We start from the raw sequence: 15,420 nt of genomic DNA, 5'->3' as shown, positions 1-15,420 counted from the left end.
TCTGGGAACAGCAGTGCAGAAACACCACAACAGTGAGTGCTGAGCAACAAAGATGTTGCCAATATCAAAATAAAAACAAGGAACTTGCTGATTATTATTACCACTTTAATTTCTTCACTGAATTTAAAGATGTGATGCATGCTGATAGTGGCTGGGGAACTCTCAGCTAGGCCATATCTTTCTATAACTGAAGGCTAATCTTCACATCAACAAATTTCACAATATGTGAAATGACAACATTTAAATTACGTGTATTGGGACTGAGCAACAGTTTTTTTTTTTTCATATATTTCCAGACTTTCTGTTCAATTCCAAAACTTTTCCTAGACATGGAAATGACAAAATTAATTTGTGACATGTAGACAGTTACCTTGTGTAAACTGGCAAATAAAAACAATTTTATTCTTTTCATCAGATGGTGCTGTGACTTTTTTTTTTGGGTTGTTTGGTCAGCCTGATTCTCTCGTATCCTCATGTGTCTTTTGCCCTCTCTCTTTCAGCACAATCATCAAACAGCAACAAATTAAGAAATACCTTCCACAGATCCTTTTGCCAAACTAAACCAATGAGGCGCAGAATCTTAAAGATCTACAGTTTGTCTCTGTGTCCCAGTTCAAGGGACAGTTCCCATGGTGAACCATTACAGTGTTTAGAAGTAAGCAATTCAATGTTTCCCACTCACTAAAATAAAGTAATCTCTGTTGCATGGCAAACACATGAATGGTACCAACAGTAAGGAATGCTGTGGCCTCTAAAGCAAGCACACACCTCCACTTAAGCAAAAAAAAAATCCCTCTTGCAGAGCATGAAAAAATGAGATCAAAAAGATTTACTAATAATGTCCAGATCTTCAGGTGCAGTCAAGTGTACAAAGAATTCTTTTATAGCACCTATACTAGCCGAGCGTGAGGCAGAGGAAAACAATGCCGACTTGCTCCGACTGCAAGGAAAACCATCATTTATATTTAAGTGTGTTTTATGGCTCTTTATATCGCCCTGGATATGAAGATTTTCTCTCTAAATAAACAACGCTGCTGACATAGATCTGAGCTGACGTTCCATTCTGAAATGGAGCCCTTGTTGTTTGTATTCGATCCAGGAAAAATGAGAACGATAAAAAAAAATGAGTGTATACAGAGGCTGATACAAATCAAGAGATGCATTTACATTTGGAAATGAGAAACACCGGGAAACAAATCCAGCGAATGCCCACTTGAACCCAGGCAGAGAGAAATAAGACAGACATTTCAGTCAGGAACACCCTCTCACAATTACATTGATTGCACCACTCTGTAAACACACAGTACAGACAGGCCTTAATTGCAAACATATGACGGGTATGAATTTACAAGAACAAACCAAAGTCCCTCCAGCGCCCGCCCCCCTCGTGCGCTTGGCTCTGTGTACGCTGTGCGACGGTGCCGCGTTTCAAATTTCCCTCAATACACTCCGCAACCCCTGGACGCTGAGTGAGGGTGGCCAGGCCGCTGCTCCAGCCAGCCCTCCTCTCCACATCTACTCTCTCTGGTCGGTGATGCTGACAGGCTGGGAGGGCCTTGGGTTGAGGTGCACGTGGGTACAGACGGCTCCTTGGCACCCTGAGGCGCGCCAGGTTCCTCACTTAGGGGGGGCGTGTGTGTGTGTGTGTGGGGGGGGGGGGACCCTGGCCTAATCAGGTCAATCACAGCTGACCACATGTGAAAGATGGGCCTGCCTGCTGCCATGCCAATTACTGCCACTCACATGCCAGCCTCAGCGCCCGGGCCACAGACTTCACCAATCAAAGCCATCCATCCACCTGGACGGATGGGCCGAGGTTGCCGCGGGCGGGCGGTGCTGAGGTGGTGCCACGGCCGCGGCGGCGGGCGCCGGGCGGGGAGGAGGGACGGCGGGATTGGCAGGGAGACGGGCAGAGTAGACCTGGACATCGCTGCCCCGCTAGTCTGCTGCGGCTCCCAGAATGCCTCATTCCCTTCAGGGACAGGGGCAGCCTGGGTAAATGATCCAAATACAGGGAGAAAGGTCAGTCTTCTGCCAGGGAGCCAAGCTGATTTCACTCAACGCAGCTTCTCTCTCTTCCCCGCGTCTTTATATGCCCTCCACGTAAGGCATGCCAGCCACCCAAACACCGGTGTGTTGTTGTCGGTATCTATGGAGACCTATCCCTCACACCAGTACACGCCGAGAATCATGTTGTGGAGGAGGGAGGGAGGTGGGGGAGTAAACACCAACGCAAAACAAAGCAGATGGCTGAGTGTCAGTTAAAAAGGAAAGCGAGACATCGACGACCACGCTTTCCCTGTCGCCAGCAATTACACAGTAATTGTGTCTGAAATTCAATGAAAAACAAAATGGGAGGCTTTGTAAGGTCACGGTGGAAGAAAAGAAAGAGTGAGAGGGAGAGAAAAGGCAGGAGAGCAGAGCAGAGAGAGAGAGAGAGAGAGAGAGAGGGAGTAAAAATGAAAATCTCAAAATCGGCTTTGCCAAGAAAGATCCATGAGGCAAAAAACAGCATCTGTCATTTTATCTGTGATGGGCGCTCGGAGGCATTATGTCATATGACATATCCATCGTACAGAACGCGCAGGGATACTTCGATACATCTCTTCAGACATTTGACTTGTTTGGAGCTGGGGACAGAGAGAAAAAGAGAGAGGGAAAGAGAGAGAGAGAGAGAGAGAGAGAGAGAGATGGATAGAACCTGAGGAGAGGAGAGGAGAGGAGAGGAGAGGAGAGGAGAGGAGAGGAGAGGAGAGGAGGCTATGCTGTAATAAGGCCTCAACACTGGCTCTGGTATTCAACCCCATACTATTGACATATATGACAGCATACCATTGGGCCAGACACATTACTTTACACTTTCACCCAATATGGTTCCCCACACACACATGTGCATGTGCACACTCACACAGAGCTAGCCTGTGCTTTGTGTAGCAGACAATTACGCATACAGTATAATAGAATAAAAGACTTAAAGATGGAAGGAACAGGAAGACATCACTTAAACAAAACCTTTGCTGATGCCCTGATCAGACATACTTATGTTCTGATATGTTCATCAGGCAATTAAAGGTCAGAATTTTCATTAAATCCTTATGTACATAAATCAGATAAGCCTTTCCAATGTGGTAAGCGGTGTTTCAAGAAAAGCCATATGCTGACCACTTCTTTGGCAATTCTACAGTATATTAATGATGTAAGCAACTGTAAAATAAAAGGCTACTTGTTAATGAGAGTCTTGTAGCTGAACAAAAGGCACTGTTGATCCCATTTTGCACATATAAATCACAGTGTGGAAATTTTAATATTTGATTATGAACATGTGTGCAGGATTCTTGGAGGTGGCAGTGGAGTTTAGGACTTGTGTGCTTAGAAATAATATGTAGAATGTTTATCCACACAAAATATTATTTATGTTAAGTGAGAGAAAAGAAGTGGATCCAAAATGGAACCCTGCAGAACTCCTTCAGCATCAAGGTTAAATGTCCACCGGGAACCACTCTTCACAGTGCTGGGGTCTTTTTCTTCTAATTTTGAATGGAAAGGCTCTGGAAGCTTAGTAACTGTTTTAGCACTCAGTGCTGAGAGCTAGAAGTTAAAAATATTTCAACTTTTGGCAAAAAGGCATCACTTTCCAATAACAAGAGCCACAACCAACGCTTTGCACAAGTACCTGTTTAGCGCAGCTATCTCAAAAAGAATGACCGAGCATCGATAGTTCTCTCTGTAAGGCCAAGGGCAATACCATAATTTTCAGTCACAATTCACAATATTATAAAAAAGAAAGCAAAAGCACACTGATGCTATCTTCTTAGATAGATCATAGACAGGGACAGCAGAAGACATACTATACTCATAACACTACATGCATACATTCAACAATTCATTTCTACTATACTCTACAGCAAATGTGCATCGAACCTCCTGGGAAGATTAGTGGCAGTACAGGTGTGATACTGCACTGTAGCCTATTCAAAGTGAATTATACAGCAAAACGTGGCTGCTAGAATCTCTATTTTTCAGGACAAAGTCAGCGGGTCACTCTTTCATGTTCTCAGCCCTCCGATAATCAACAACGTTCCTTCAACCTTGAGAGCACCAAAATTAATCCACATTTTTCTAAATTTACTTTTGATTAATAATGTATGTTTTCTCCCTCCCTGCTTTTGACTCCCTGCCTCTAATTGTGTGGTGGCGGCAGCGATGCTCGTAGGTGTCTTGAGGAATTTACATTCAGTCCTTTATTGTTCGGAGGGAGGGGGGTGTCTTTCTTGCTGATCTGTGGCTTTGAACCCTGAGTGGCACCGGTGCCTTGATGCCGGAGCCAATATTGGATTTGGCCCAGGTCACACCTTAGGGCGGCGGGTTAATGGCCCACTTTGCCAGGCACACAGAGCTGCTTGGCCCTGCACAGACCAACCTGCTGTCTCAGCACTATACTCCTCACAGGAGGAGTTGCAGACAGGGGCTGCATGGAGAGAGAACACACACGTGCATGTACGTGAACACATGCTCATGAAGACACGCACACGTGTGCACACACACACACACACACACACACACACACACACACACACCGGCTAACATACTGAGTTAGCTCATACTTTGCTTACATTGCTCAGCATTCATGTTGAAGGATAAAGGCTAGCCCCTTGCTGGTTGAGACACAGATAAGCTGTCCATGATGCAACATTACTGTATTGTTGTTATGACTTTGATGCAGAAAAATCCGTTTAAATTCTGAAGTTTGCGCTCCAGGCAAAGAGGACACATATAGCACAAGGGAGAGAGACTCTGACAAGCTAAACAAAGAAGTGAAGAAGAAGGTTAACCAGGTGGAGCTGTTTAAAGTTAAAGCCAGGGTGGGAAATTAACACCAGCCACCAGCCAAATGTTGGTGGATTTTGGCAGCGGTTTGTTAAAACATAGGTTCAGTAATAGCCGAATTCAGGAGGGGTGAGTCAGTGCTGAGATCAGAGGGTAGTTAGCTGGTTCTTTTCAGAGGTAAGTTAATTGGTCCTTTTCAAATGCCTGATACTGCCTCCTTGTCTGAGACATCAGGCTGTCCCATCAGGAGTGGCTGACTGACTGACAAACTGCCATACAGACTGGCTGACTGAAGGACTGACTGATTGATGGGCTGAAGGACTGACTGAAGGACTGACTGAAGGACTGACTGAAGGACTGATTTGTTTGTCTGACTGGCCGAAGGACTGACTGACTGACTGAAGGCCTGACGGACTGGCTGACTAATTTACTGACTGAAGGACTGACTGACTGCCTGGTTGACTGACTATGCGCCAGGAAGCAAAGCTTTCCCACATGTTCTCCTCCACGCCGCATTTCAGTCGGGGAACGCTGCCTCGTCCCTTCACAGTGTTTACAGTGTGGAGCCCAGCCGTGGGAGTGCAGCCCCGCTCCTTCTCCACGCTCGGCCTGAAACGCCTCTCCTACGGCCGCCATTAATCAACAACAGAGACTCTCTCTCTCTCTCTCTCTCTCCCCTTCACTCTCCCTCTCTCGCCTCTCCTTTTTCTCGCTCCTCTACGCCCACAGACATGCTGGATGAGGCCATTTTGAAAGAGTTAACAGATGTCGGCTGATCTGCCCCGGGCTTTCTGACATCGCCCGAGTGATGTATTTGATGTGGAGTTTATTCAGCTCTAATAAACGTATAAAGAATTAGAATAATAATTCACAGATGTACATACGCAGATTATATGCCGGAGCCCTCTTTGAAGCAGACAAGGCAGCCAAGATTAACAGAACCAGGGGAGAGGATGAAAAGGGTTTTGGTTCAGTCCACCGATAATCAGAGGGGTCAGGGTGGACTAATACCACAGCTTTATGTTCATGCACCGACACAGACGGCCTTTGTTCGTGTCACAGGTTCCTTTTCTGTGGAAAAGCCTAAACATGAGGCTGCCATTGTCACATTGGTTTTTGTAAAAAAAAGAAAGAAGCATGTTGAACCACATTTGGTATATCTGGCTCTTTTCATCTCATACGTGCTTTTTTAATTTGTCATTTTGTGAACAACAAAAAGAGGGAGGAAAAATACAAAGGGAGGAGAGTGAGGTCTAGCATTCTGATCATGGTAAAAAAAAATGAGGGAATTACTTTCAAAACAAACAACTTCCATTTGGTTCACAACTAAAGAACAACAAATCTCAAAAATGGCCAGTTGCAGAGCATCTTAATACCCACATAAACCATAAAAACAGCTACACAGCTCCATGGCAATGCATAGCAACCGTGCAGAATTTCAGTCAAGGAGAAAGAAGGCAAAAAAACACCTTATTACTTCTAACTCCTGCAAGCCATTTTGGTCTCCAAAGGTTTTAGAGCGCCGCAGGCCATGTGTCTGCAGTGTTTCGGGAAATGACTTGCCTTCGCACGAACACTGCTATGTTCTGCAGCACTGCTGCCCCCAGCATCCCCGCTCAATTTCTGTTTAACCCCTTCCTGCCTTCTCTCACACTGACTCACTGCAACAGAGAGCTCACACCCAGCACAATGCTGTCACATTGTTCAGCCTCCCACAAACCAAGGCAAATCAGACCAGCTTTTTCACGAGCTAACACATTAACTCCCCGTCTAATTTGGCTACTTAAGCATGTGATGGCTCTTAACAAACATGGCGCAGGAAAGGCGCAAGGTTATATGGGGCAGAGAAAGATGGAGGAAAAAGCCCCTTCACCATTCCACTTGATCTACTACGATGTGCGACACAGTTTGCACACTTGAGTGTGTATCAACGGTGGATTAAATCTGCAAACTCGTTGACACAACACATAATTAAAACATCTTGCTCGAGGTCAGGAATTTTCTAATTAGTAGTGTACTGACAAAGCTGCAATTCCATCGCCTTGAGTTTCAAAGTCCACAGGTTACTGCTAAGATGAAAGCTGACCCTGGAGCAGTATTCTGCAGGGCTGCTCATACAATTCCTCAGAAGACAGTCACAGGGTCACCAAGCTAAACAGTGTGCAGCACCCGGAACCTTCCTTCCAAACAAAGAACTTCAAACTTTCCTGCCTGGAAACACAATCTTGGCTTTTTTTTCTCCCTCTCTTTTCAACCTGAGAGAAACAAAAGATTGTGTGAAGGCAACCAGAGGAAGAAACCATAACATTGTTTTTTAATCTGTTTAATTAAAATGCTCTAAGCCTGGCTAGCTGAATAACTTGTTAAATATGACAAAGGCTTTATTAGCTATGTCTTTTTAGCTGAAGTTGGTAACACCATTTAAGATTGTGAGGTAATATTATTTTTGTTCACATATTGGTTATTATTGGCTATCAAATTAATAGAAAGCCCCTTTGCAATCAAAATAGTACAACAGCAGTACAGCTAATACCAAATTAAACAATCCAGATGATGACTTTGTTGTTGTTGTGATTTATAAAGCAGCTCTATTTGTCTGAAAATCATGAAATCAATCAACAGTCTGCCAAGCAATGTGTTCAATGCATTTCCTCTTTGCTATTTAATATGGAGAGAGGAAGAGTAACTGAGGAACCACTAACAGCTTGCCTGATAACCTGGACAATTAAGGCAGGCCAAGTATCTTTGGCTATTCATAAAGTATCAGAAGTAGAACTTTTTCACCATTAAATATTCAAGGCGTTTCATATATAAAATGAACCCAATTAGAGTTAAAATGGGAGAAGTGTAATGAGTCTCAAGTCAGAATGCTTGTCTTCAGAACTACTCGCTAATGAGCCCTTGTTGGTTTTGCACACTTTACTTTCAATGGTGTGGCACTGTCATTTCTGCTGGTTTTTAATTTTTAATTCAAGTTGAATGAGAGGGTGGTGACTGAGTTAATAATCAAGGCACCGGGGTGTTTTGCAGCCGATGGATAGCTGGGAGAAGTTGCCAAATGAGGCTTGTGGTCCGCCCTTTGATGTCTTTGCGAAACGTTCCAAATAGGAACAACCAGTTAACAAAAGCCTATCAGTTCAGAGTGGTATTGAACATAAATGACCACACTAAGGGGAACGCATCCTGCAAATGGCCTAATTAGGGAAAGGAGTAGGCTAGCAAAATTACATTGCACTGAATAATACAGCATCCCTGCACTAACAGACACTGACTTGAGAATGAGACGAGAGACCAAACGGCACAACGGCTCCCGCCGCTCGGCTGACGTCTACGCTGAACTGTCAGTCTTCCCATAAATCCTCGTACGAGCAGTGACACATTTCACTTACAAGAAACGGAACGCACCAAGGGGCTAGATATGCAGATGGAGGAGATTAGAGAGCACATTTACTGTGGAGGTTCAAACTCCGAATTGGTGCTTGATCTCAAATTGACATAAATGGGGCCGTTTTTGACATCATTTAGCCATCACAGGCTCAGTTCCAGTGCCGCTGTCACTGGTCCCCATGCACCTGATGTGACGCCTGCTAAGTGTGAGAGGCAGGAAAACGGCTGTCTGAAGAGCAGGTCTGATTAAAATCCAAGCTCTTCTGGGGAAAGAGTAGAGCTTCATGTTTTATATAGATGGCCCAGAAAGAGGAACCGAAACTTCATTGGAGAAATCTTTTTTTTTTAAGAGAACTGCTCTGTGAACATTTCTGACCCCCAGTGTCGCGGATTCTCATTCAACAAGCTGCCAGGGTGAGAAGAATCTAGGCTGCCTGATATTTTCAAGGCAACTCAGAAATAAATGTTTCCTTTACAGGATCACTTAAAGAAAATATACTACTACTACTACTACTACTATATTACTACTACTACTAGTAATAATAATAATAATAATAGCAATAATAATTACTCAAAAAACTTTCAAGACATAGAAACCTATTGGCTGTATACGGTATGTTTGCTTCTACAGTGCCAAAAGTAAAATTTTATCATGAACCCACTCAATTAGGAGAGCTGGGGGGGTCAGAGGTGAAAAAAGGAGGTAGCGGCGTACACTTTGTTTCGCTTTGTTACTGAGGCTCACTCAACATGCTGCTCATTGCATCTTTGCTGGCATTTTCCTGGAGGCCTCGTTCCTCCCAACAGGTTACAGCTCCACAGGCCCAGAAGGCTTCCTTCCTACCTGCACAGCATTTTGGCAACCTGCTGCATTATACCACATACAACAGCACCGCTTCCCAGGCAGCTGCGTGTGTATGTGTGTGTGTATGTATAAAGCTTATCTACATATTGACTCGGTTTAAATCCACACCCTTGTCTGCCATAATAATTACACATCTTGTAAAAGGAAGTGCTTGATTCTTCCTGCACCTGAGGCGGGCAGCTGCAGGAGTTGCCCACCGGCGCCCAGCAAACACACCTCCGGCGCTGCCTGGTATCCAAACAGCTTCAGCACACACCCACAGCCATTGTGTTCCATGGTGAAATGGCGGGCTCCTATTAGGCTCCAAGTGCACAGAAACCGCCACCGTAAGCAAGGCTTAATGTGCTTCTACGCATTGCGGAAACAAAGCAGTTAGGATAGATTGGACAGGTAATAAAGACAGTGGGGGCCAGCTTAGCAGTTGTCAACGAGTCGGACCACACACGTGCACAAACACACACACATACACCAATATACACACACGCACACACACAACAAAGCTGTGGTGTACGGTGACACAGGCCGACCCAGGAGGTATGTTTACATCTTGTGGCTCTCTGTACCTTATTGTGTGTGTATATAAAATCGCTCCAAAAGGCCAGGCAGGCCCTTTCAGCCAAACCACATCTATCGCTCTGAGCTGCCATGACATGTAATCAGCACACTGACGCGGGCGGCAGAGGCCAAATCCGGCTATTCACAACTCTCCCAAAGTTCTATCAGTGGCGGGCGTTCATTAGTCCAACAAATACATAATTTATGCAATCTAAAAAATACATGTGATCATGAATCAAAATGGGAATCAGAGACACAGAAACATTGAAGTTCTCTGGTGATGCCAATTCTTTGTTTCAGGAAAAGCGATTAGAGGTCAAATGTTGGGCAGCTGCCCTGCCTAACCATGGCCAACCGCAGCATTGTTGTTCTACTGAGTACAACAGGCCAAACCTCAGCCAGGCCTGGTAACACTCCAATTCAAAATAGGAGCAATCTGTCTGTTTATTACAATTCTTTTTCTCTCAGGCAACACTGCCATATTTCAGAGGCAAATTCCTCATCTATTACTCATTTAAGGTTTTAGTACATTCAAGTAACAGTTATATTAAATCCCATGTATTGTTAAAATTGTACAAAATCTACAGTAAGACATCATATGGATGGATTTAAGTAAAATTGTATATACGTATATATATCTATATATACACAATATTGGGCCCATTCAAGCAACTTGGGAGACAATAGGTTAGACTGCATGCTAACTGACATGAACAACACATCACTGGGAACATACAACACATTATTAGCTCTGAACAACACAAATAGGCATCTAAAACAGCGTCAGAGCCAATAGTCTTTTTTCCTCTTTCCATGCAGGACAGATAACATTCATGTACACGGTGATGTCTGAATTCTGCTGAGATTATTTGTCAAAAACGCCTGAATTTCACAGTTAATTGGGCTTCCTAATTAGCACAGGATGTCTAATTCCCATTGCAGTCAGTGTGCTAAATGGTAAAGCTTTAGCAAGCGGATGCCATTCCTTTTAGCTGAGCGGAGAGACTCCCTGTGCAAGCCGAGCTACACTGTACATTACACACGCAATGATCGATTCTAAATCTTAATTAGGGAAACGACAAACAAGCAAGGGGACTTAATGAACTGTGTACCTTGTCAAACAGCTGGCTGAATATATTTATTGAGATCTATGTTAAATTTAATGATTTGGGCAATTAACTGTAGACCCCTCTGTAATCTCTGAGGGACACGAAGGGGCCAGGGAGGCAAGCACTGGGGCCACGGACCTAATGGAAAGCAGCTGACAAATATTTGTCGTCCCCAGAGTGCCGAAACCGGCATCAACGGCTTAGAAGACCTTGTGTTCAGAAATAAAGATGTCATACAAGTCTCACTCCCCTGTGTGGTTCAATTCCAGTCATTCACGCTCCTGGTTAACACAGCTCTGATGCTCTAATAAGATATGTTTCAAGCACTCTCTGCTTTGCTGGGGCTTCATCCCCGTTTAATGATCTGAGATGTTCTGCGAAAACAATACAGAAACATAACAAAGGGTATCTGAAACGGAGCACAGTCTTTATTATTAGTGCCGTCTTTTTCATGGCCATCCATTTCTAACTTTTTTTTTTTCTAAATTGGTCAAATGGAAAGCAGTGAAAAGCGAGAAAAAAAAAATTAAGCTGAGCCGAAAAGTGCGACTTGGATTTAATATTTTATAATTGCCAAGGGACATTCTAAGATCAATGAATTTTTGCCCGGGACGCACATCAGAAAGAGATGTACTTCAGTCTTTTTAGGGAACATTGGTCTATTTAATTCCAGTGTCTGATGCATGTGAAATATGCCTTCCATGGCCTCCTTCTTCTTCCCCGGGCACTGCTGCAGGCAGACATTACCACTTTTAATGGGCCGCCATGAGAACAGGCAAGTCAGCCAATAACCCATCCTCACTAATGGATCGCCTTGTTTGTTCTCTTGCACCATTTTCTCAAGCTAATTTTAGATGTTTTGTATATTTTTTACGATAAAAGACAAAACAAAGGACATTGCATGACAACAATGTATATGTTAAAACAAAACAATGCAAAAAATGGTCCTCACAGTGAAGGACAGAATAAGCACCGTATGACATGACCTATCTATTTACATGGACCATCACTATTAAGTAAAGGGGCTGGTGGTTGGTCCAGGTTAAGAGGGGTAGCTGTAGTGTAATTGGAAGCCAAAGCAGGGCCTCTCCCAGTGGGAGGCTACAGAGAAAAAGGCACTTCTGGGGCATGTAGTAAAAAGCTTAGAGAGCGGAATAATGGGTGTAGTTAACAGCAGTAGTCTTTAGGGTGGGAATGATTAACTGACTAGTTGATTTATCACTGGCTGCTGTACTAGTCAACAATAAAACTACTAGTCAGTTAATCTGAATTTAACCTCAATACAGTGTTGCCACAGAGCGAAACACTAAGTTCCTGTGGCTCAGCAAAACAAATATAAATTTGCAATTCACATTTTCGGCATAAAATTAAGTCATCGTCTATTGCCTGGTTTGTACAGTGGTTGCATATTTTTGATAAACACGATAAATGAATGTCAATTACCACTAGAACTAGCACTTTTCTGTCGTTTGTGATCATTCAAGGGACACTGGAATATTCATTACATCTGTTGGATGGGTGCTGTAGCTTCTTTGACCCTTGCACACTTGCTTGTAATGTAGCTGATTTCTACTTTATTCTACTGTTTTCTGTTATTTAGAAACAGGACTTTACATTAGAACCTCCTCTACCCAAACCTCTACCCAAACATTCAAATGGACTGGTTAACTGAATTCATAATGAACAAAATATAGAGAAATGCAAACATATATGATAAAATAATTATAAATTCTATTAATGTAATGACATTACTAAGATAAATGTAATTAGTAATTGTTGGCATTTCCTTATTAACAAAATCAATTAATAGCTTTTCAACTAGAAACCAGAATGAACAAGGTGTTTTTCAATGTGTTTCAGTCTGCCAAGCATTTCACTAGGTCCAAAAACCTGTTAGGTGAGAGGTGCAGATTAGTCAGCTTCTCCTGTATTTGGTCAGCAGGTTGGTTTAGGGCGGCTGCCTGGTTGTCAGGGTTGTTGGTTCGACTCCAACTTCAGTCTCCTAACATTCTGTGACAGGCCTTTAGTCAAGTCAAGTTCATAAGCTCTGTCTAATACAAAACAGGTCCATCTAATACAAAACAGAGTGTGTCCTTTCAAAGTATGGCCATTACTATTTATTCACTGGTGCCTCATTGAATCCTTCTGCTGATGAGACATCAAACACTCTCTTCAGTAAATAGCAATCCAACAGTAATGCATCCAAAGCCATGCAGAGCACTGTTTCCTATGTGCCAGACAGGTGCAATGGCTAGTCTGGCATCTCAATGCATAAAGTAATTTAGACTCTTCTTGAAGCTCCTCCATCTGCAAACAATATGGTGACCTTCTTATTAATCAGCCTTTCTCTGACAAGAGTCCTAAGGCCCTTCAAATTAAAAGCCACCTCTACCCATGCTTGTGGCACCAAGATCCAAGAAAATGAAATCAATTCTATACGCGTTTCTTTTTAGTTTGTCTGATAAGACCTATGGTAAGAACCACATCCAACCCAACTCTCTGAATGAACTAAGTAACCTGGGTTTAGATGGGGTATACAGGTAACATATCTATTGACACATTTGATGAATTTGGTGATGGTGAGCAAAAGGCAAAAGCTGTGTTTCGTGTTTTCCCAGCATGTGCACCAGCATTCACAAGCATCCAATGATCATAGAGTGATGTATAATGCAACTTTTAAACTGATGAAATTTTATATATTTGTACATCCACTGTGACTTCACATATCGTGATATTTGTGGCTGTTAAGATTAACCTTCAACTATAGAGTGTCAACATATATCACCTTGAACAACAGCCAGTATCTTTAAATCTAGTGAAGAAATTAAAGTGGTAATCCAAGAGTTCCTTGTTTTTGTTTAATTTTGGTAACGTCTTTTTTCCTTGGATTTTCTGTTGAAGTTTGAGTTTCTGTAGGAACTTTGTCTGTTCAGACATGGCTATCACTGCTCATGCCAACTACCCAGTTCTTCCTCTTGTTCCAGACAAATTCCTGTTGCTGCTTCCGGTAATATAACACACATCACTTCCTGTGTGCCAGGGACTTTTCCTGTTGTTGTGCCAAAATTTGTATCCCCAAAGGAAATTATTGTGGGGAAATCCACGTAATAAATGACAAGTAGACTAATAGCCTCACAGCTTCCTTGTAGAATCAATGGACATTTATGATTTGAGATAATAAGATCACCAATAAGTGTGATCTCCATTCATTATGGGGCGACTAGGTAGGTTGATTTTGGTGGACTATTTTCACTCTTTGTAATCCTGTGAAATGTTTTATTAAAAAAAAATGTTTACTGTTTGAAGATCCAGTGATAGGAAAACAATTCACAAAAATTAAAACAATGTTATGGCGTGAAATCGAGGTGAAGTTATACTGCCAGGGGAAACACCAGGAAACAGCTTCCTGACACCTGGTGTTTAGAAAAGCAAATTTAAAAGCTTCTATGAACTGGGTATAGGTGGAACCACTCTTATTGTATTGTTGGCGATAGAGTAGGAAAACATACATTTATTTAAATGAAAAATGTCATAGATTACAACTTTAACTTTTGGTTATTTGAATATTTTACTGTGCTTTCTATGAAAAACTGATAGCAGGACCCCAAATAGGAACTAAGGATGTAAGGTGGACTCTGCCTGAATATAAACAAGACGAAGTTCATTTATGGATGGTATTTGAGGACAGCTTGTAAGGTTTTAATGAAAATACTATACACCACTATACAATATATTGAAATACCAGGGGTTCACTTCAATTGAATTTCTACCATATTAAAGTGATCCAGAATATTAGTAAAAAGAAACAACTTTTTGTACGCTTTTTGTACGATTTCCACATCGGGACAGAAAAATGCAAATTGTAAGAGATATAACATAAGAGATAAGCTGTGACGCAGTACTGTAGTACATGCAGTGGAGGTGAGGTGAACAATGTAAGGATGGAGCTTCATTATTTAGTACTGTCTAGAGTTTTGAGGCGAGATCTGCTACTTACAGGATGTATATTGTACGCCTCCACAATGAAAAGTCCTGAATCAGATCCTGGAAAACTCAAACCGCTGTTTATGTTGGCATTTCTGCCATCTAGTTCTAGTATTTTGCCTACTCCATACATATTACAACCTCTCCTCTGCCCTCCTCGGCATTCTTCTGCCCCCCTGCCAGCTTCTAATGAAAGATCTTTACCCGGTTTTTTCTCCTTTCTTTCCCCAGGCTCCAACCTTTACAGCTGACAATGGAGCTGACAAAAAAACTTAAGCAGTCAAAGGAAAACGAACTTTAATAAACAGCGACAAGAAAACTCACTGCTCGCTGGTAATGTCACAGTGCTGTGCTGCACAAACCAATCAGGATTAATTGTAGCGGCGTTGTAGGAGGTCCTATAAATAACGACACGAGTTTCTGAAGTGAGCCATAAGAGAGAGAACTCTCCGGGCTCTCCAGGGCCCTGCCATGTAAGTTTCCGACGCTTCATGTCGACAACTTCATTAGCAGCGCCCGCGCTCTCAAACTCTCAATTCATTCGATAACATTATCACATGTTAAGACTCAGAATTTGCAGGCCCAGAGCTCCCAGCTCCTCCAGGATGGGGGAACGCAGGCAGCCGCAGAATGGGAAAGCAGCGACTGAGGCGTTTTCTCTGCATTTCCCTGTGAGTGGTGGAGGCGTAGGCT

General features: G+C 42.8%; 1 protein-coding gene across 1 annotated transcript in view; it reads right to left on the bottom strand.

Moving 5' to 3' along the window:
* LOC139658921 (transcription initiation factor TFIID subunit 4-like) overlaps nucleotides 1-15,420 on the bottom strand; it is a 104,719-nt gene that overhangs the window by 2,842 nt on the left and 86,457 nt on the right. The window lies entirely within an intron of this gene.

The sequence above is a fragment of the Centroberyx affinis genome, unplaced genomic scaffold (assembly GCF_046629955.1).
Source record: "Centroberyx affinis isolate AG114_WGS23_722 - 3 ecotype Tasmania unplaced genomic scaffold, CSIRO-AGI_Caff_v1 ptg002982l_1, whole genome shotgun sequence".
Taxonomy (NCBI): domain Eukaryota; kingdom Metazoa; phylum Chordata; class Actinopteri; order Beryciformes; family Berycidae; genus Centroberyx; species Centroberyx affinis.
The sequence above is the reverse complement of the archived record's forward strand: the minus strand, read 5'-3'. Positions and strand labels throughout refer to the sequence as shown.